Source organism: Hibiscus syriacus, unplaced genomic scaffold (assembly GCF_006381635.1).
Source record: "Hibiscus syriacus cultivar Baekdansim isolate YM2019G1 unplaced genomic scaffold, ASM638163v2 tig00111213_pilon, whole genome shotgun sequence".
Lineage (NCBI taxonomy): Eukaryota > Viridiplantae > Streptophyta > Magnoliopsida > Malvales > Malvaceae > Hibiscus > Hibiscus syriacus.
The window spans coordinates 5,801,871-5,825,419 of NW_024063022.1; the positions used below are offsets into that span (position 1 = coordinate 5,801,871).

The 23,549-nt window shown below is 34.5% G+C and overlaps 3 non-coding genes across 3 annotated transcripts; all 3 read left to right on the forward strand.

Moving 5' to 3' along the window:
• The first annotated feature begins 3,091 nt into the window (after window positions 1-3,091).
• TRNAI-AAU lies at window positions 3,092-3,165 on the forward strand. Its single transcript has one exon. It is a non-coding gene; the product is annotated as a tRNA-Ile (tRNA).
• A 13,442-nt stretch (window positions 3,166-16,607) lies between these two features.
• Window positions 16,608-16,681, forward strand: TRNAN-GUU. Its single transcript has one exon. It is a non-coding gene; the product is annotated as a tRNA-Asn (tRNA).
• Window positions 16,682-16,776: 95 nt separating this feature from the next.
• Window positions 16,777-16,850, forward strand: TRNAI-AAU. Its single transcript has one exon. It is a non-coding gene; the product is annotated as a tRNA-Ile (tRNA).
• The last annotated feature ends 6,699 nt before the right edge of the window (window positions 16,851-23,549 follow it).

Below are 23,549 nucleotides of genomic sequence, written 5' to 3' on the forward strand. Positions count from 1 at the left end.
TTTTGTGGGAACACACTAGACATCCTATTCTGATCTCTTGAACCTAGTCGTTTGAATGTTTCCTCTGAATGGTAAGCTTCATGTCGTTTACTACCTAAAATATCAGTGGAACCTTAGCTCATTACGAAAATCTACATGCGGTTGAGTCAAAAAGGAAAATTTATGATGTTATTTTTATCTGCATGTCCTTTAGCATCACTTGGTAGTTTTGTATTTCTGAGCTTTCCAAAGCTCACTTTGTTACTCCACTATTTCAGGTTAAAAGGATTGAACCAATGCAACTATTGACATCAGTAAAGCAGTTCCACCGGCGTTACTTGTGGAGTACAGTGCATATGTTTAGGGGGCATGTAGGTGGTATTCTGTTTTTAAATTCGAGTTTGAAATGTTTATGATTTTAACTTTGTCTACAATATATGAATGGCTTTCTGAACTTGTATTTTAATTATAAATTGTTTTATGATTTCAAATGTTTTAAAAGATTTTAAAATTTTTAGGATTTTTACTGTGGGTCGCTCCGGTGGCCCTAATCTGACACTCCGGGTCAGATCGGATCACCCGCATTGGTCTGAAGGATTTACAAATTAAATAGCTGGAGTATCTTAGCTAGATAGAGAGTTTGGTAGTTAACAATAAGGTTTACCATCCAAATATTTGTATGAAGCAATACGTTAAAAAGACATGAAATGGCTTTTTATCTCGGTTGGTTAGACCATTGTACTAATAACGAGAAAGGTCGCAGGTTCCAGACCTGCATGGTAAATTGTCCTACATATATTATTGTTTTTTTCTATTCTTAAAAAGAGAGAGCTTAAGAAAAATAAAGAATAACTCTAAAATGAAACAATCAATTGCTAATGAAATATGTTATTATGAAATTAATTGTTTTTATGAGCAATTTTTTTATTGTTTCTCATTCTTCAATATTTAATCTAGATTGCACCTTCAAACCTTTCATTAATAAGATTAGTTGCAATTCTGCTCAATAATCTCGTTTCAAGGTTTGAGAATTATTTCTCTTGTCAAGAGTGTAATGTACTAATATTTATATACGTGTAGGGCATATCTCACGAAAACGATTGGTTGATCGATATAAGATTAACTATATGCATATGATTATGCAATCTATTCATATTACAAAGAATATAACATTACTTTGTTTGATGCATTTAATCATAATATAGGATTATGATGTTTAGCAGAGAGAATATGTGATTATTTAAAATTACATGTTATTCAATCATCATTATTTTAAAATTTATTTATTTTTAATAGAAATTTATTTATTTATTACTCTTAATTATCATAACAGAGTCACTTGATCCAAATAATTCTCATCCCTTCCACATATGTATTCATAATTCCAACAGATTACAAGATTGTAGTTGTGTGGAAGAGAAGCTAAATAGATGTAGTAGCTTAGTTGGTTAGAGCATGTGGTTGTTAACCACAAGGTCGGAGGTTCAGGCCCTCCTTCTAGCGTAAATTTACTTGATTCTTTAAATTTCCAATTTAATTTTCATCTGTCAAACCATCCAATGAGTTATATGATGAAATACTTCAAAAGATATGCAATGGCTTATTAGCTCAGTTGGTTATTGGCATCGTGCTAATAACATTTTTATTCTAGCTAATAAAAAAATATTGCATGACATTTAGATTAAATATGTAATTTCTTTACAAGCGATTATGTTATTATATCTCATTCTTCCGTGTTTAATCTTTTTTAGCACAGAAAAAAATTACTTTATTAATAATTAATCTCAAAACGAGGTACCTGACAAAAGGCCATATGATTAATCAAAATCACACCTATTCAGAAGAAGAAAAAACAAAATTGTATTCGTAAAAACAAAATTTGACAATTTACAAGTCGAAATAAATCTCCTAGAAACTTGAACTAACTCCGCAAATACTCATAAACAATAGAAACATTGTACAATCATCAAAATCACCCACACATATGAGAATTGTGGTTATTCCTCTCAATAATATTGTTTCAATGTTTCAACATGGGTTCTCTTACCAAGAGTGTAATGTACTTATTTTTAGATACGCGCATGACACATCTCTTGGATACGTTTGGTTTATGGATATAAGATTAAGTTTATGCATAGGATTATGTAATCTATTCAAATTACTAAGAATGTATAACATTACTTTGTTTGATGCATTTATTTTTTTAATGTAGGATTATGATGTTTAGCAAAGATTACATATGATTATTTAGAAGCACATGTTTTTGAATTATAATTATTTTAAAATTTAATTATTTTTACATAAATTTAATTATGTATTATTCTTAATAACCATAATAGAGTCACATGATCCAAATAATCATCCTCCCTTCAATATATATATATATATATATATATATAATTAGAAAAGTAATAAGATTGTAGTTGTGTAGAAAAAAAGTTAAATAGCTAGTATGGTGCTAATAACGAGAAAGGTCGCAGGTTCACGAGAACATGGTCATTTAAAACATTGTATATGTTAATTCTTTCTTGCTATATGTTATTCTTTCTGCTATTCAAAAAAGAGAGAGCTTAAGAAAATAAATAATAACACTAAAATGACACAATCAATCGCTAATGAAATATGTTATATGCTATTATGAAATTAATTGCTTTTACAAGCAATTTATCGATATAAGATTAACTATATGCCTATGATTATGTAATCTATTCATATTAAAAAGAATATAACATTACTTTATTTGATGCATTTAATCGAAATATAGGATATCGATGTTTAGCAGAGAGAACATGTGATTATTTAAAATTACGTGTTATTCAATTATCATTATTTTAAAATTTCATTATTTATTAGTCTTAATTACCATAACAAAATCACTTGATCCAAAGAATCCTCATACCTTCCACATATGTATGCATAATTCAACCAGATGACAAGATTGTAGTTATGTGGAACAAAAGCTAAATATCTAGAGTAGCTCAGTTGGTTAGAGCATGTGGCTGTTAACCACAATGTTGGAGGTTTAAGCCCTCCTTCTAGCATAAATTTACTTTTGGTACTTTAAATTTCCAATTTAATTTTTAATGATGAAATACATCAATAGATATGCAATGGCCTATTAGCTCAGTTGGTTAGAGCATCGTGCTAATAACGCGAAGGTCGTAGGTTCGAGATCTGCATGGGCCAATTGCCTTGTATATGTTATTGTTTCTCCTATTATAAAAATAAAGCTTAAGAAATTAAAGAATAACACTTAAATTGACTCAATCAAATGCCAACATTTTTATTCTAGCTAATAAAAAAATATATTGCATGATATTTAGATAATTATGTAATTTGTTTTACAAGCAATTATGTTATTGTTTCTCATTCTTCAATATTTAATCTAATATTTAATCTCTTTTTAGCACAGCAAAAAATTACTTTATTAATAATAAACCTCAAAAGGAGGTACCTGACAAAAGGACAAATGATTCATCTAAATCACGCCTATTCAAGAAAAAATAGGAATTGTATGCTTCAAAACAAAAAATTGACAATTTACAAGTCGAAATAAATCTCCTAGAAACTCGAACTAACACTGCAAATACTCATAGACAATAGAAACATTGTAGAATCATCAAAATCACCCACACCTATGAGAATTGTGGTTATTCCTCTCAATAATCTTGTTTCAATGTTTCAACATGGGTTCTCTTACCAAGAGTGTAATGTACTTATTTTTAGATATGCTCATGACATATCACTCAGATACGTTTGGTTTATGGATATAAGATTAAGTTTATGCATAGGATTATGCAATGTATTCAAATTACTAAGAATGTATAACTTTACTTTGTTTGATGCATTTATTTTGAATGTAAGATTATGATGTTTTGTAAAGATAACATATGCTTATTTAGACATGTTATTGAATTATCATTATTTTAAAATTTAATTATTTTTACAGATATTTAATTATGTATTATTGTTAATAACCATAATACAGTCACATGATCCAAATAATCGTCCTCCCTTAAATATATATATATATATAATTAAAAAATGTGATAAAATTGTTGTTGTGTAGAAAAAGATATAAATAGCTGGAGTATCTAAGCTGGATAGAGAGTTTGGTTATTAACAATAAGGTCGTAGGTTCAAGCCTTCCTTCTAGTGTTGATTTACACTGGTAGCTTAAATTCTCGTTTTAATTTCAATTGGTTAAACCATCCAAAGATTTTTATGAAGCAATACTTCAAAAAGACATGAAATGGCTTTTTAACATGGTTGGTTAGACCATTGTGCTTTTAACGCGAAGGTCGCAGGTTAGAGACCTGCATGGGTCAATTGTCTTACATATGTTATTGTTTCTCCTATTCTAAAAGAGAGAGAGAGCTTAAGAAAATAAATAATAAGTCTAAAATGAAACAATGAATCAGTGATGATATATGTTATTATGTAATTAATTGTTTTTACAAGCGATTTTTTTATTGTTTCTCATTATTCGATATCTAATCTAGATTGCACCATCAAACCTTTCATTAAGAATGTTAGTGGAAATTTTGCTTAATAATCTCGTTTCGAGGTTAGAGAATGCATTATCTTATCAAGAGTGTTATGTACTAATTTTTATATACGTGGGGGGCAGATCTCTCGAAAGTGTTTGGTTCATCGATATAAGATTAACTATATACATATAATTTTGTAATATATTCATATTACAATGAATATAACATTACCTTATTTGATGCATTTAATTGAAATATAGGATTATGATGTTTAGCAAGGAGAACATGTGATTATTTAAAATTATGAGTTATTCAATTATCATTATTTTAAAATTTCATTATAGATTAGTCTTAATTACCATAACAGAGTCATTTGATCCAAAGAATCCTCATCCCTTCCACATATGTATGCATAATTCCAACACATGACAAGATTGTATTATGTGGAAGATAAGCTAAATAGCTGGAGTAGCTCAGTTAGTTAGAGCATGTGGCTGTTAACCAAGGGGTCGGAGGTTCAATTTAAATTTCTCTGTCAAATCATCCAAAGAGTTATATGATTAAATACGTCAAAAGATATATAATGGCCTATTAGGTCAGTGGTTGAGCATCGTGCTAATAACGTGAAGGTCGTAGGTTCGAGACCTGCATGGGTCAATTGCCTTGTATATGTTATTGTTCTCCAATTAAAAAAAGCTTAACAATTAAAGAATAACACTTAAATTGACTCAATAAAATGCCAATATTTTTATTCTAGCTAATAAAAAATATATTGCATGATATTTAGATTAAATATGTAATTTCTTTTACAAGTGATTATGAATCTTATTCTTCCATATTAATCTTTTTTTAGCACAACAAAAAATAATTTATTAATAATAAACTTCAAAGGAGGTACCTGAAAAAAGGACATATGATTTATCTAAATCATGCTTGATTGCTTAAAAACAAAAAATTTACAATTTACATGTCGAAATAAATCTCCTAGAAACTCGAACTAACACCGAAAATACTCATAGACAATAGAAACATTGTAGAATCATCAAAATAACCCACACCTATGATAATGTGGTTATTCCTCTTAATAATCTTGATTCAATGTTTCAACATGGGTTCTCTTACCAAGAGTGTAATGTACTTATTTTAGATACGCGCATGACACATCCCTCAGATACGTTTGGTTTATGGATATAAAACTAAGTTTATGCATAGGCTTATGTAATGCATTCAATTACTAAGAATGTATAACATTACTTTGTTTGATGTATTTATTTTGAATGTAAGATTATGATGTTTAGTAAAGATAACATATGCTTATTTAGAAGCACATGTTATTGAATTATCATTATTTTTACATATATTTAATTATGTATTATTCTTAATAACCATAATAGAGTCACATGATCCAAATATTCCTCCTCCCTTCAATATATATATATATATATAATTATAAAAATGTTATAAGATTGTAGTTGTGTAGAAAAAGAGTTAAATTGATAGAGTATCTCAGCTGGATAGAGAGTTTGGTTGTTAACAATAAGGTCGTAGGTTCAAGTCTTCCTTATAGCGTTGATTTACACTGGTAACTTAAATTGCCGGTTTACTTTCAATTAGTTGAACCATCTAAAGATTTGTATGAAGCAATACGTCAAAAAGACATGAAATGGCTTTTTAGCTCGGTTGGTTAGAGCATTGTGCTTACAACGCGAAGGTCACATGTTAGAGATCTGCATGGGTCAATTGTCTTACATATGTTATTGTTTCTCCTATTATAAAAGAGAGAGAGCTTAAGAAAATAAATAATAAGTCTAAAATGAAACAATGAATCAGTGATGATATATGTTATTATGTAATTAATTATTTTTACAAGCTATTTTCTTACTGTTTCTCATTCTTCGATATCTAATCTAGATTGCACCATCAAACCTTTCATTAATATTATTAGTGGCAATTTTTCTCAAAAATCTCGTTTCGAGGTTAGAGAATGAGTTCTCCAATCAAGAGTGTTATGTAACCCTCCAGACCCGGTCTGTAAGTTAGACCCAAACCTAAATGGTCACATATCCCATTCAGAGTTTTTTTTAAAACATCTTATAATACATTAGATATAATATAGAACAAAATATTGATAATACAGATATATCCAAAACGATAGCAAATACATGTCACCAAACATAACCGAAAACATATAGAGATATTTGTTCATACAAAATAAGTAGTAGATCTCTCCTGATGCCAAATCTGCTAGCTTACGGTATGTTGTTATCTGAAAAAGGGGAAAACTACATAATGAGCTAAAAAGCTCAGTGTGTTCCATACAGTGTATATAAAAACGTACTGATAAAAATATTCCAGTGAAGTCGGTTTATGCAATCATGTCGTAAAAAAAATATGAACACTACCCCCATCCCATCACATCAGAATGTGTAGGTTCCCCAGAACCATACACCCAACCCACACATCAAATAAGGCCCTGAGCACAAAGCCGAGGAACCTGCGGATATACTTCCTTCAACAATACCCCTCCAATGATTGTTCATGAATGTATTTGAATGAAAACAATGATTAATTCTTTAAAACGTAAAAGTGTTCATGCTTAAAAATCATATACAGAAATACGGAAATCAGAATACAAATCGGTAGTATACAAAATTTTAGATATCAGACAATCAATATTCAAAACATCTGTATAAATACCGTAACCAAAAATCATATCAGAAATACACAGTAAATCAGATATCGGATACATAATATTCAGATATATATATTAAAACAGAAATAATTAACACTGTCGGGAAACACACCTGTAACAGTCTGAGAAATTAGACAGGGAAGCTTATTACTGGTTTTGTCGATCACTCTCTGCTGCAACGCTAGATCCTACGAATTGGAAAAATCCATATTGGAAACCTAATATAAATAATCTAAATATTATTTAAATAATATACGGAAACCTATGGGTAATTCTCGTAGTACGCAGTTCAGGCTGATCTAACGAACGGACAACACCGGACCTAATTGATCATTGCTCAGGTGAAACACGAGTACCTTAATAAAATATTTTTATTGAATCAATTCCTTAACCAAATCTCAAATAAATAATCAAAATATTGAAATATTAAGCCTTTTGGGTTTACAAGCTCGATTCAGGAATTTCAGGTCATAATTTGACAAAACGAACTTCGGAATCAGATTCAGGATGTCGAAAAACATAAAGTATGACCTTCCGAAATTCTGAATTCTTGGTCAAAATCAAAGTCAACGGGTTTGACTGACGATTCAGAGACTTTCGGGTTTGAATTTTGTGAAATCGACCCCAAAAACGGATTCAGGACGTCGAAAAACGTCAGGATAGGTATTCTCGGAAAAGATTAACGGCTGTTTAATAGCCAGTCAAAGCCGATCAAAGTTCTGGTCAAAAGTGGTCAACGAAAATAGCATTTTTTTCAAAATTACGAAAATAGCTCCATTATAAAATTAATTACCAATATAGCACCATTTTCAAAATATTTACTAAAATGTCATTTTTTTCAAAAATTACGGAAATAACATTTTTTAAAAATTACAAAAATAGCACCCTTTTTGAATTAATTCCCAATATGTCACCATTTTCAAAATAATTACTAAAATGTCAATCGGTCAACGGTCAACGGTCAACGGGGTTGGGTCAACGGGTCATGTCGGGTCAACGGGTCGGGTCGGGTCAACAGGTCGGGTCAAAACCGGTTAAATCGGTCAAACATTGCAATTAACCGGTCAAACCGATCATTTAGAGCTTCCCCACGCGCAGTAGCGGCACGTGGGATCGTTTCTGGTAGCGTAAAATTCACGAAAAAATTTTTAAAAATTATTTTGAGCGATTTCGAGATACTTACAAAGGTCGGTTCAAATTTTTGAACGGCGGAGAGCTCGATTTCATCAAATCGGAAACTTTGACCGCTTCACCTCCCCACGCGCCGCCGTCTACGGAGACTGAGGATGACACCGGCGGACTCAGAACGACACAAGGAACACGATGGTGCGGGAGGTGTCGTAAACGGAGCAACGATCGGCGATGAATTTAAGATTTTCTCGGCGATTGAACTAAAACAAATGTCGAGACTTTGACTGGAGAATCCCGGCGTTTGGCAGCGTTTCACCTCAATTAATTTAAAGGAATTGTTCCTCACTCGATAACGAACACGATGGTGGTTTTAAAACGACGATCAGAATTCGGACGACGTCGGGATCGTTGTCGAAAGTTGAGGTTGGGAGAGAGGATTTTGGGAGCAATTGGTTTCTGATTGAAACTAATTGCACGTATATAACACCAATCTAACCAATTTTTCTTGGGTAAATTCAGGGCTTAGTCCCTGAATTTTCTTTAACTCTAAAACAAGCTACAAGTTTTAAAATCTTTCAATTTAGACCACAAAATTTACCCCAAAATTACCAATTTTCACAATTAAAACCTCAATTTCAATTAAATATTATTTTGAAATATCCGGGTTGTTACAATTCTCCCCCTCTACAAGAAATTTCGTCCTCGAAATTTACCTTATGAAAATAGATGAGGAAATTGAGCCTTCATTGACTCCAATGTCTCCCAAGTAACTTCTGAGGGACTACAATTACTCCACTGAATTTTGACCATTGGAATACGCCTATTCCGAAGAACTCGTTCATCTCTCTCTAAAACCTGAACCGACTCCTCCTCATATGACAAATCAGGTCTTAGCTCTACCTCATCAACTTGAATGATGTGATCTGGATCTGGACAGTATCGCCTCAACATAGACACATGAAAAACATCATGAATACGACTGAGTTGGGGAGGCAACTCAAGCTGATAAGCAACAGGTCCAACTTTCTTCAAAATACAATACGGCCCAATAAATCGCGTACTCAGTTTACCCTTACGTCCAAATCTCAATACCTTCTTCCATGGGGATACCTTGAGAAAAACCTGATCTCCAACCTCAAACTCGATATCCTTACGTCGCTTATATGCGTATGATTTCTGTCTTTCGAATGCCTCTTTTAACCGATCACGGATCAATCTGACAGTATCTTCAGTCTCTCGAATCAAGTCTGGACCCAAAGTTTTACTATCATACAACTCTGTCCAACATATAGGAGTACGACATCTACGTCCATACAGAGCCTCGTACGGTGCCATGTGAATACTTGCATGGTAACTATTATTGTAAGCAAACTCAGTTAATGGCAAGAAATCTTCCCAACTACCACGAAAATCAATCACACAACCCTGTAACATATCCTCCAACACCTGAATTACTCGCTCATACTGTCCATCAGTCTGAGAATGAAAAGATGTACTGAAATTCAAACGAGTGCCCAGAGCCTCGTGCAAAGCTTTCCAGAACCTGGAAGTGAACCTCGGATCTCGATCAGATATGATAGACAACGGAACACCATGAAGTCTAATGATCTCAGAAATGTACAACTTAGCCAGTTTATCTAGAGAATAATTAATCCAGATAGAGATAAAGTGTGCTGACTTGGTGAGTCTATCAACAATCACCCAAATAGAATCCTTTTTGGAAGGAGTCAGAGGAAGACCAGTAACGAAGTCCATTGTAATGCGCTCCCATTTCCACTCAGGAATCTTAATTGACTGTAACAATCCAGATGGATGTTGGTGTTCTGCCTTAACCTGCTGACAAGTCAAACACCTCGCCACAAAATCTGAAATATTCTTTTTCATACCAGTCCAGAAGTAGCACTCTTTGAGATTATTGTACATTTTTTCCCCGCCAGGATGCATAGCATAAGGACTACTATGAGCCTCCTGAAGAATAACTCGTCTCAACTCATCATCTTTAGGTACGCAGTAACGACCGTGAAAATACAAAATACCATCCTGATTCACAGTATACTCTGAACCCGTTCCCTGCTTAACTTGTTCAATAATGAAAAGCAATGAGCTATCCAGAAGTTGTTTGATCTTAATCTCATCAGCCAACGTAGGTTTAACCTGCAACTCTGCTAACAAACTATTATCATCAAATAGACTCAAGTTGGCGAATAAGGCTCTGAGATCTGATATTGCCTTACGGCTCAAGGCGTCTGCCACTACATTAGCCTTCCCTGGATGATATTCTATCTCTAGATCATAGTCCTTTAGAAGCTCTAACCAGGGACGCTATCTCAAATTTAATTCTTTCTGAGTAAGTAGATACTTCAGACTCTTATGATCAGTGTACATATAACACTTCTCTCCGTAGAGGTAGTGTCTCATGATCTTTAAAGCAAAAACCACGACATCTAACTCCAGATCGTGAATGGGATAGTTACGCTCATGCGGCTTTAACTGACGCGAAGCATAAGCGACAACCTTCCCATCTTGCATCAAAACACATCCCAATCCAGAGTGAGAAGCATCACTGTAGACAGAAAAATCTTTCCCAGATTCAGGCTGAATCAGCACTGGGGCTTGGGTTAGAACAGTCTTCAATTTCTCAAAACTAACTTGTTGATTCTCAGACCAGACAAATGGAACATCTTTCCTCAATAGTTTTATCAGAGGAGCTGCAATAAGGGAGAACCCCTCAACAAAACGACTGTAGTAACCAACTAAGCCCAAGAAACTACGGATCTCAGAAATGTTCTTGGGTTGCTTCCAGTTTAGAATAGCCTCCACCTTGCTTGGATCCACCCGAATACCATCAGCAGAAACGATATGTCCAAGAAAAGTCACTTCGCTGAGCCAAAATTCATACTTGCGCAACTTAGCGTATAACTTATTGTCCCTTAGAGTCTGTAGAACAATCCTTAAATGCTCCTCATGTTCTGTTTCACTTCTAGAATACACCAGTATATCATCAATGAACACAACTACAAACTGGTCCAAATAAGGTCGAAACACCCTATGCATCAGATCCATGAAAGCAGCAGGGGCATTTGTTAACCCGAACGACATCACTAAAAACTCATAATGCCCATACCGAGTTCGAAAAGCAGTCTTCGGAATATCTGAATCTTTCACTTTGAGGTTATAATACCCCGACCTCAAGTCTATTTTTGAAAAGATAGAAGCCCCTAGAAATTGGTCAAATAGATCATCGATCCTGGGTAGAGGATATTTTTTTAATAGTGAGCTTGTTCAGCTTCCTATAATCAATACAAAGTCTCAATGTCCCATCTTTCTTCTTGACAAAGAGAACTGGGGCTCCCCACGGTGATACACTGGGTCGGATAAATCCCCTGTCCAACAACTCCTGAAGTTGGATTTTCAGTTCCTTAAGCTCCTTTGGGGCCATACGATAAGGAGCCATTGAAACTGGAGTGGAACCAGAATAGACTTCAATTTCAAACTCAACCTCTCTATACGGCGGTAATCCAGGCAATTCCTCGGGAAAAATATCGGGAAATTCCTTAACAATCTAGATGCCTTCTATATCAGATTGAGAACTTCTGGTATCCAATATATAAGCAACAAAAGCCTCGGAACCTTTCCTGATCATCTTCTCAGCTACCAACTCAGATACAACATTCGTCAGAAATCCACGACGTTCCCCGATCATTACAATCTTTCGATTATCCGGGGTCTTCAAAACAGCTCTCTTAGTCTCAAAATCAATATTTACTCGATGTTTGTCCAACCAATCTATGCCGATAATCAAATCAAACTTTTCCAAAGGTAACTCCATCAGGTCAGCCAGAAAAATCTCCCCATTGATCTCAATAGGGCACTCTCTATAAATACGATCCAACACGATGGACTTGCCTAAGGGACTTTGAACTATCACTGAATACTCAGTACTCTCAACAGGAATATTTAGACCCTCGGAAACAGAATGTGATACATAGGAATTGGTAGAGCCACTATCAAACAATGCAAAATAGGGAACTGAATGGATAGTAACAGTACCTGCAGTCACATTAGGCCCATCACGATCTTGTCGAAGTCTGACAGTGTAAACCAATGCGGGTTATCTGGCCTCAGATCTGATTGGACCCCTATTCTGAGATACACGGCCTCTACTAGTCGATCCGGATGATCTCTCCTGAGTACGACCACCAGCAGGAGTCTGAACATTACTCTGAGTACGAGCGGGAATGAGAGCTGGTGTCTGAACTGCAGTAACTGACATTGGACAATCCTTTATGAAATGGTCACTAGAACCACATTTAAAATAGGTGCCAAATTTTCTCCTGCATTCCCCAAGATGATGTTTCCCACAATAATCACATGTCTGCAAAGATTGTAACCCAGAAGATCCACCATGTCTAGAATGCTGAATAGCTGAAGAACCAGATGCAGCAGGTCTGACACTCACACCGCCTCTCTGAAAAGAATCACCCCTGCCTCTCTTGCTAGGATGTGCAGAAGAATCAATAGAACCAGAAGGCCTCCTGAATCGGGTTTGAGCTCGATCAATATCTCTCTTGTGCTCCATACCCAGTCGCTCTATTTCCTCAGCAGTCTTGGTTATCTCAACCAAAGCATCAAAATTCCTCTCTCGGTGCGTAGCAACTCGACTCCTGATCTCAGACCTGAGTCCATTCTCGAACCTCAAGCATCGATCTATCTCAGTGTCCACAAGTCCAAGAGCATAACGGCTCAATCAGATGAACTCAACCTCGTAATCCATAACAGACATATTACCCTGCTCCAGATTCTGAAACTCCTGGCGTCGCTCTTGCAGATATCTCTCTCCGATGTAGCGACTCTGGAAGCGCGTCTTGAAAAGATCCCATGTTAATTGGTTCCTCGGAATACTACCAGAAATGGATTGCCACCACCTGAAGCTTTCTTTCTTCAACATAGTTAGGGCCCCCTTTAACTTTTGCTCAGGTCTGAGGTCCATCTCATCCATAATCCTCTCTGTGTCCTCCAACCAATACTTAGCGTCTGTCGGAGGTCCACCAGTAATACCCTCGAATGGAACTACACCAGCAGCAACCAGAGAATTTGAAATCTCCACTGTAGTCATGTTACTAGGGGCTCTAGCAGCTCTCTGAAAGATGCAGAAGATAGCTCTATTAATGGCGTCTTCATTCATCTCAGTATCCTCATCCTCAGTGACGGGAGGGTCTCTCATAGGAGTAAACTGATCATCTTGAGAAAGAGTCGGATCTACTTGTGGAACAGGAGGATCACGTGGTGACATCGGATCGTCTATCGTAACAGAAGGTCGAGCGACTCGCCCTCTACCACGTCCACGTCCTGTCCTACGACCTCTAGCAGTATTCATCGTTGGATCTATAAGGCTCTACATAAATAATTTGAAACATATATCATATTTGCATTAGGGATCTCGAGAAACTTAAAATCATAAAATAAGGTGACACGTTTTTTCTTCTTCAAAGTTTCTTAAAAATTCAAAGTTTAGGACCCATATGCAGTCCGAGTGTTTAAAACCGAAGGCTATGATACCACCAAATGTAACCCTCCAGACCCGGTCTGTAAGTTAGAACCAAACCTAAATGGTCGCATATCCCATTCAGAGTTTTTTTTAAAACATCTTATAATACATTAGATATAATATAGAACAAAATATTGATAATACAGATATATCCAAAATGATAGCAAATACATGTCACCAAACATAACCGAAAACATATAGAGATATTTGTTCGTACAAAATAAGTAGTAGATCTCTCCTGATGCCAAATCTGCTAGCTTACGGTCTGCTGTTATCTGAAAAAGGAGAAAAGTACATAATGAGCTAAAAAGCTCAGTGTGTTCCATACAGTGTATATAAAAACGTACTGATAAAATATTCCAGTGAAGTCAGTTTATGCAATCATGTCGTAAAAAAAATATGAACACTACCCCATCCCATCACATCAGAATGTGTAGGTTCCCCAGAACCATACTCCCAGCCTACACATCAAATAAGGCCCTGAGCAAAAGGAACCTGCGGATATACTTCCTTCAACAATACCCCTCCAGTGATTGTTCATGAATGTATTTGAATGAAAACAATGATTAATTCTTTAAAACGTAAAAGTGTTCATGCTTAAAAATCATATACAGAAATACAGAAATCAGAAGACAAATCGGTAGTATACAGAATTTCAGATATCAGACAGTCAATATTCAAAACATCGGTATAAAATACCGTAACTAGAAATCATATCAGAAATACACGGTAAATTAGATATCGGATACATAATATTCAGATATATATATTAAAACAAAAATAATTAACACTGTCGGGAAACACACTTTAACAGTATGAGAAATCAGATAGGGAAGCTTATTACTGGTTTTGTCGATCACTCTCTGCTGCAGCGCTAGATCATACGAATTGAAAAAATCCATATTGGAAACCTAATATAAATAATCTAAATATTATTTAAATAATATACGGAAACCTACGGGTAATTCTCGTAGTACGTAGTTCAGGCTGATCTAACGAACGGACAACACCGAACCTAATTGATCCTTGCTCAGGTGAAACACGAGTACCTTAATAAAATATTTTTATTGAATCAATTCCTTAACCAAATCTCAAATAAATAATCAAAATATTGAAATATTAAGCCTTTTGGGTTTACAAGCTCGATTCAGGAATTTCGGGTCGTAATTTGACAAAACGGACTTCGGAATCAGATTCAGGATGTCGAAAAACATAAAGTATGACCTTCCGAAATTCTGAATTCTTGGTCAAAATCAAAGTCAACGGGTTTGACTGACGATTCGAAGACTTTCGGGTTTGAATTTTGTGAAACCGACCCCAAAAATGGATTCGGGACATCGAAAAACGTCAAGATAAGAATTCTCGAAAAAGATTAACGGCTGTTTAATAGCCGGTCAAGGCCGATCAAAGTTCTGGTCAAAAGTGGTCAACGAAAATAGCATTTTTTTCAAAATTACGAAAATAGCTCCATTTTAAAATTAATTACCAATATAGCACCATTTTCAAAATATTTACTAAAATGTCATTTTTTTCAAAAATTACGAAAATAACATTTTTTAAAAATTACAAAAATAGCACCCTTTTTGAATTAATTCCCAATATGTCACCATTTTCAAAATAATTACTAAAATGTCACTCGGTCAACGGTCAACGCTTAACGGGTCGGGTCAAAACCGGTCAAACATTGAAATTAACCGGTCAAACCGGTCATTTAGAGCTTCCTAACGCGTAGTGGCGGCGCGTGGGATCATTTCTGGTAGCGTAAAATTCCCGGAAAAATTTCTAAAAATTATTTTGAGCGATTTCGTGATACTTACAAAGGTCGGTTCAAATTTTTGAACGGCGGAGAGCTCAATTTCATCAAATCGGAAACTTTAACCGCTTTACCTCCCCACGCGCCGCCGTCTACGGAGACCGAGGATGACACCGGCAGACTCGGAACGACACAAGGAACACGATGGTGCGGGAGGTGTCGTAAACAAAGCAACGATCGACGATGAATTTAAGGTTTTCTCGGCGATTGAACTAAAACAAACGTCGAGACTTTGACTGGAGATTCCCGGCGTTTGGCAGTGTTTCACCTCAATTAATTTAAGGGAATTATTCCTCACTCGATAACGAACACGATGGTGGTTTTAAAATGACGATCGGAATTCGGACGACGTCGGGATCGTTGTCGGAAGTTGAGGTTGGGAGAGAGGATTTTGGGAGCAATTGGTTTCTGATTGAAACCAATTGCACGTGTATAACACCAATATGACCAACTTTTCTTGGGTAAATTCAGGGTTTAGTCCCTGAATTTTCTTTAACTCTTTTAAAATCTTTCAATTTAAACCCCAAAATTTACCAATTTTCACAATTAAAACCTCAATTTCAACTAAATATTATTTTGAAATATCCTGGTTGTTACATGTTATGTACTAATTTTTAGATACGTTGGGGAAGATCTCTCGAAAGTGTTTGGTTCATCGATATAAGATTAACTATATACATATGATTATGTAATCTATTCATATTACAAAGAATATAACAATACTTTATTTGATGCATTTAATCGAAATATAGGATTATGATGTTTAACAGAGAGAACATGTGATTATTTAAAAAACGTGTTATTCAATTGTCATTATTTTAAAATTTCATTATTTATTAGTCTTAATTACCATAACAGAGTCACTTGATCCAAAGAATCCTCATCCCTTCCACATATGTATGCATAATTCCAATAGATGACAAGGTTGTAGTTATGTGGAAGATAAGCTAAATAGCTGGAGTAGCTCAGTTGGTTAGAGCATGTTGTTGTTAACCACAAGGTCGGAGGTTCAAACCCTCCTTCTAGCTTTAATTTACTTTGGTACTTTAAATTTCCAATTTAAATTTCATCTTTAAAATCATCCAAAGAGTTATATGATGAAATACATCAATATATATGCAATGGCTTATTAGCTCAGCTGGTTAGAGCATCGTGCTAATAACGTGAAGGTCGCAGGTTCGAGACCTGCATGGGTCAATTACCTTGTATATGTTATTGTTTCTCCTATTATAAAAATTGAAGAATAACACTTAAATTGACTCAATTAAATGCCAACATTTTTATTATAGCTAATAAAAAATATATACTACATGATATTTAGATTAAATATGTAATTTCTTTTACAAGTGATTATGTTATTGTTTCTAATTCTTCCATATTTAATCTTTTTTTAGCACAACAAAAAATTACTTTATTAATAATAAACCTCAAAAGCAGGTACTTGACAAATGGACATAAGATACATCTAAGTCACGCCTATTCAGAAAAAAATGAAATCGTATGCTTCAAAACAAAAAATTGACAATTTACAAGTCAAAATAAATCTCCTAGAAACTCGAACTAACACCGCAAATACTCTTAGACAATAGAAACATTGTAGAATCATCAAAATCACCCACACCTATGAGAATTGTGGTTATTCCTCTCAATAATCTTGTTTCAATGTTTCAACATGTGTAACACCCCAATTTAGGGGCTAAATTTAAGAAATTATAAAGTGATGAATTTAATTGGTATTTTTGGATGAAATCGAGGATTAAATTGTAAAATTTCAAAGTTGGAAGACCGTTTTAAGAAGTACAGGAAGTTCAGTGACTAAACTCTTGGTTTACCCATTTTTTATATAGGATGAATTATAAATTTCTTCTCCCCGTGCGCAGGTTCTCATTTTTTTCTAGTTTTGTCTACTCCAACTACCTTCCTTTCAACTCTGATCTACTCGCCGTCCGACCTCCGATCAACGAGCCAAAACCACCATCGTGTTCGTTGTCAACCGAGGAACAAAACCCCTCAAACCTTTCGTCTTGAATCATCTCCGTTCGTCGTTAATTTCAGTCGGAAGTATCATCGGTAATAACTCGGTTTTAGTTGGTTTCTCATCAATTCACGACGATCGGGTCATCTGTTTACGACACCTCCCGCACCATCGTGTTCGTTGCATCGTTCCGAGTTCGCCGGTGTCATCTTTGGTCTCCGTCGACGGCGGCGCGTGAGGAGGTGAAGCGGTCAAAGTTTCCAATTTGTTGAAATCGAGCTCTCCGCCGTTCAAAATTGTGAACCGAGCTTTGTAAGTATCTCGAAATCGCTCAAAATAATTTTTAAGAATTTTTCCGTGATTTTTAGGCAGCTGGAAGGGGCCCCACGCGCCGCCACTGCTCGTGGGGATGGTCCAAATGACCGGTTTGACCGATTTGGTGCATAGTTGACCGGTTTGACCGATCATAACCCGACCCGACCCGTTTACCCGACCCGACCTGTTGACCCGACCCGTTGACCGTTGACCGGCGTTGACCACTGTTGACCAAAACTTTGACCGACTTTGACCGGGCATTAAACGATATTTGACTTCGACCGAGTATACCTATCCTGACATTTTTCGACGTTCCAAATCTGATTCTGCTGTCCGTTTTTTGAAATTCGAACCCGAAGACCCCAAAATTGCCGGTCAAACCCGTTGACTTTGATTTTGACCGAAAATTCTAAATTTCTGAAAAGTCATATTTTATGCTTTCGACGTCCTGAATCCGAATCCGAAGTCCGTTTCGCCAAATTCAAACCCGGTAAGCCGTCTTTCACTGATTTATCACCCGATTTGATCCGCTTATCGCAATTAAGCTTCGTTTCTGATATAATTTATGTTGATATGTATCTGAGGAATTATTGGAAGTTGAATTGAAGATCAAAGGCGTACGAATGGAATTTTTATGGTCGATCAGTATTACACAGAAATCGAGGTAATACTTTACTACCTCTTTATGCTTTATAGAACATGTTGGTATTGGTAAATGCATGAATGGAAATGTTTGGTCTCATATGTGTAATTAATGAAGATCTACACTAGATACAAATACAGTAGAAAGTAGATAACTGAATATGGCTCAGATGACTATTATAAGAAATTGGAGGACAGTTGAAATTAATTACAAGTTCTGGAATTAAGTGATAAAAGAATCAACCATGGATTGTAGATTATAATTTATCTCATTAAAGGTACTTATATGATAAATTATGAGAATATTTCGATTTGGTAAAATTATGAAATTACCCTTATGCTGGAAAATGACAAGAATTGTCTCTGAAAGTGGATTAATAAATCTGAAAAGAATTATTGATCTGCTAAAACTATTGATGTGCATAAGAAATGTTAGTTTTACTTGGAAATTATGGATAACCAGTTTTTAACCCCAAGAAGGTTTATGCTAGATACTAGAAGTCTTTTAAGGAATCATTTCAAGATCAAAGAATGTTCGAGGAAGCAATTAATCATAGGATCTCTATATTATATTATTTTCATTAAGAGCTAATATCGAAATTATCTGGTTAAGAAATTACGAAAATGCCTTTGAGAGGTAAAATAGTCAGAATTGACCCTGAAGGAGAAAGTACTTGGAGGATTTGTACTTAACTCAATTAAGTACAAATTTAATTATTAATATTCTGTCTTTGTAAAGAAAAATTCATAATATTGCGTTTGTAAAATCCGAGAAGGCACTTGACCCGAAAATATCCGAGTTATAAGTAAATACCTGAAGAACAATTTATCGGAGGGTGCTCTTTTATCGGAATTGTTCGAACGGACTGTAATAGATGATAAATTGGAATTAAATAATAAGACCGGATGGAGGAAAAAGATTGAAATACCGTGGATCTGTAAAATGACCAAAATACCCCTGTAATAAAAATGACCCAATAATATCACCAAGCTCAGGAATGACTGAATATCCTCGAGCTCTGAAATGAATGGAATAAAACTGAACATCAAAATTGCCAAAATACCCTTATGGCCTAAATTAAGTAAATGTCTTGGATTAATTAAGGAATCTAAGTAAGCATAGGTATTGGACTACCTATAAAGGTAATGGAAAATAATTTAAGTGAATAGATCAACCCTAAAGCTATGTCAATACCTGAATGGCATAGATATTATTGGAACATGTGTTCGTCTTCTCAAGTTTGGCTCGATGATAAATTTTGGAAGTATTCAGCTCAGCTCAGCTCTAGATCGTATTCAGTACTTAGAATTGGGCGTTTGTTCGACAAGTCAACCACGAAGACCAAATTGAATGAAATGGAAGTGCAACATGTATCTGAAATTCAGGAACGTTTGAATTACTCTGGAAAATCCTGAAGTAACTGGAATGGACATGACTGCTAAATGAACTAGGTAACCTCAATGACTGAGGATTTAGTAAGTGATTTGGATAAGTCTGGAAACTCTGATGAGTTTACGTAGTGTATAATTACAATGGGTTATGAAAAAATTAATCAAGTACGTCAGCATTTCATGGTATTGTGGAAGCGTGGAAATGAAATAAAGACATTGGAAGATTTATTCAACGTTAATTTCGAAGATGATATATGAACAAGAATTTGTGGTATTAAAGAGTAAATACCCTGGAAGGAAAATGAATTGACCAGTCGACATAGATTGTTAAGATTCTGAATCTTCGTTGTCAAGTTGTTCGATTATCCGATCAATTGATATGGATGTAAAAGATTCTGAATACCTTTCTGATTACGTACAACTTTTGAAATCTGTTCGAATAAGATACGATCCTGATAATTCACATTCTGAATAACTGATGATTCCGTTAGTTATTGAACTTTTCCAATAGTGATTCTAAATTCTGACATTCTATCGGTATACTGAAGATCCGTGTTTCTCTACTTGCTAAGATTATCCAGTACCTCCGAATAATATTTGTAAACTCTAGTGTGTTCCCTAATCATATAATTATTTTATCTGATTTCTGACTTGAATTCTGTTATGATACATGATCTGAATTCTGTTTTGATTTCTGATATCTCCGTTTAATGACAGAAAAATGTGTTAATTGGGGGGTATTGTTGAAGGAAGAATTTTCATAGGTTCCTCGGCTTTGTGCTCAGGGCCTTATATGTTGTGTTGGGTTGGGTGTATGGTTCTGGGGAACCTACACACTATGTTGTGATGGGATGGGGGTATATATATATATATATATATGTTTTAAAAGATATGTATCTTTTTACTGGTTTTTCGGGAACACACTAGACAACCTATTCTGATCTCCTGAACTCAGTCATCTAAAATATTTCTCTGAACTGGACGCTCATTGTCCGTTACCACCTGAAATATCAGTAGGATCTCTGCTCAGCATAAAAATATGTAAATGTTCAGAAACAATAAGGAAATATATATTTATCTGTATCTGCACGTTCATCAGCATCATATGGTAGTTCTGTATTACTGAGCTTTCCAAAGCTCACTCTATTACTCACCTTTTCAGGTTTAAAGAATTGTACCAGTGCATCTATTGACTTTAGTAAGGGAGTTCGTCCGACGTTGTTGCAGAGTATGGTACATGTGATTAGGGGGCATGTAATTGTATTTTGATTTATATACGTGTTTGGAAATCTGTTTTATTTTTAAATAGTGAAAACTGATTTTATAAGTTTACATGTTCTGATAAAAAGTTTTAAAATTTCTGCTATTTTTACAGTGGGTCGCTCCGGTGGCCCTAATGTGACTTCCCGGATCGGATCGGGCTACGCTTATCGGTCTGTGGGGGGTTACAACATGGGTTCTCTTACCAAGAGTATAATGTACTTATTTTTAGATACATGCATGACACATCTCTCAGATGCGTTTGGTTTATGGATATAAGATTAAGTTTATGCATAGGATTATGCAATGTATTCAAATTACTAAGAATGTATAAAATTACTTTGTTTGATGCATTTATTTTGAATGTAAGATTATGATGTTTAGTAAAGATAACATATGCTTATTTAGAAGCACATGCTATTGAATTATCATTATTTTAAAATTTAATTATTTTTACAAACATTTAATTATGTATTATTCTTAATAACCACAATAGAGTCACATGATCCAAATAATCCTTCTCCCTTCAATATATATATATATAAAATTAAAAGAATGTGATAAGATAGTAGTTGTGTAGAAAAAGTGTTAAATAGCTGGAGTATCTCAGTTGGATAGAGAGTTTGGTTGTTAGCAATAAGGTCGTAGGTTCAAGTCTTCCTTCTAGCGTTGATTTACAATGGTAACTTAAATTATCAGTTTAATTTCAATTAGTTAAACCATCCAATGATTTGTATGAAACAATGCGTCAAAAAGATATGAAATGGATTTTTATCTCGGTTTCTTAGAGCATTGTGATTATAACGCGAAGGTCGCAGGTAAGTGACCTGAATGGGTCAGTTATCTTACATATGTTATTGTTTCTCCTATTCTAAAAAAGAGAGAACTTAATAAAATAAATAATAAGTCTAAAATGACATAATGAATCATTGATGATATATGTTATTATGTAATTAATTGTTTATACAAGCGATTTTTTTTACTATTTCTCATTCTTCGATATCTAGTCTAGATTTCACCATCAAAACTTTCATTAAGAATGTTAGTCGTAATTTTGCTCAATAATCTCATTTCGAGGTTAGAGAATGAGTTCTCTTATCAAGAGTGCTATGTATTAATTTTTAGATACGCAGGGGGCAGATATCTCGAGAGTGTTTGGTTTATCGATATAAGATTAAATATATGCATATGATTATATAATCTATTCATATTACAAAGAATATAACATTACTTTAATTGATGAATTTAATCGAAATATAGGATTATGATGTTTAGCAGAGAGAACATGTGATTATTTAAAATTACGTGATATTAAATTATCATTATTTTAAAATTTCATTATTTATTAGGCTTAATTACAATAACAGAGTCATTTGATGTAAAGAATCCTCATCCCTTCCACATATGTATGCATAATTACAACATATGACAACATAATAGTTATGTGGAAAAGAAGCTAAATAGATGGAGTAGCTCAGTTGGTTAGAGCATGTGGCTGTTAACCACAGGGTCGGAGGTTTTAAGCCCTCCTTCTAGCATAAATTTACTTTGGTACTTTAAATTTCCAATTTAAATTTCATCTTTCAAATCATCGAAAGAGTTATATGATGATCAATATATGCAATGACCTATTAGCTCAATTGGTTAGAGCATCATGCTAATAACGTGAAGGTCGCAGGTTCGAGACCTTCATGGACAATTGCGTTGTACATGTTATTGTTTCTCCTATTATTAAAAAAATAAAGCCTAAGAAATTAAAGAATAACACTTAAATTGGTTAAACCATCCAAAGATTTTTATGAAGCAATACTTCAAAAAGACATGAAATGGCTTTTTAACATGGTTGGTTAGACCATTGTGCTTTTAACGCGAAGGTCGCAGGTTAGAGACCTGCATGGGTCAATTGTCTTACATATGTTATTGTTTCTCCTATTCGAAAAGAGAGAGAGAGCTTAAGAAAATAAATAATAAGTCTAAAATGAAACAATGAATCAGTGATGATATATGTTATTATGTAATTAATTGTTTTTACAAGCGATTTTTTTATTGTTTCTCATTATTCGATATCTAATCTAGATTGCACCATCAAACCTTTCATTAAGAATGTTAGTGGAAATTTTGCTTAATAATCTCGTTTCGAGGTTAGAGAATGCATTATCTTATCAAGAGTGTTATGTACTAATTTTTATATACGTGGGGGGCAGATCTCTCGAAAGTGTTTGGTTCATCGATATAAGATTAACTATATACATATAATTTTGTAATATATTCATATTACAATGAATATAACATTACCTTATTTGATGCATTTA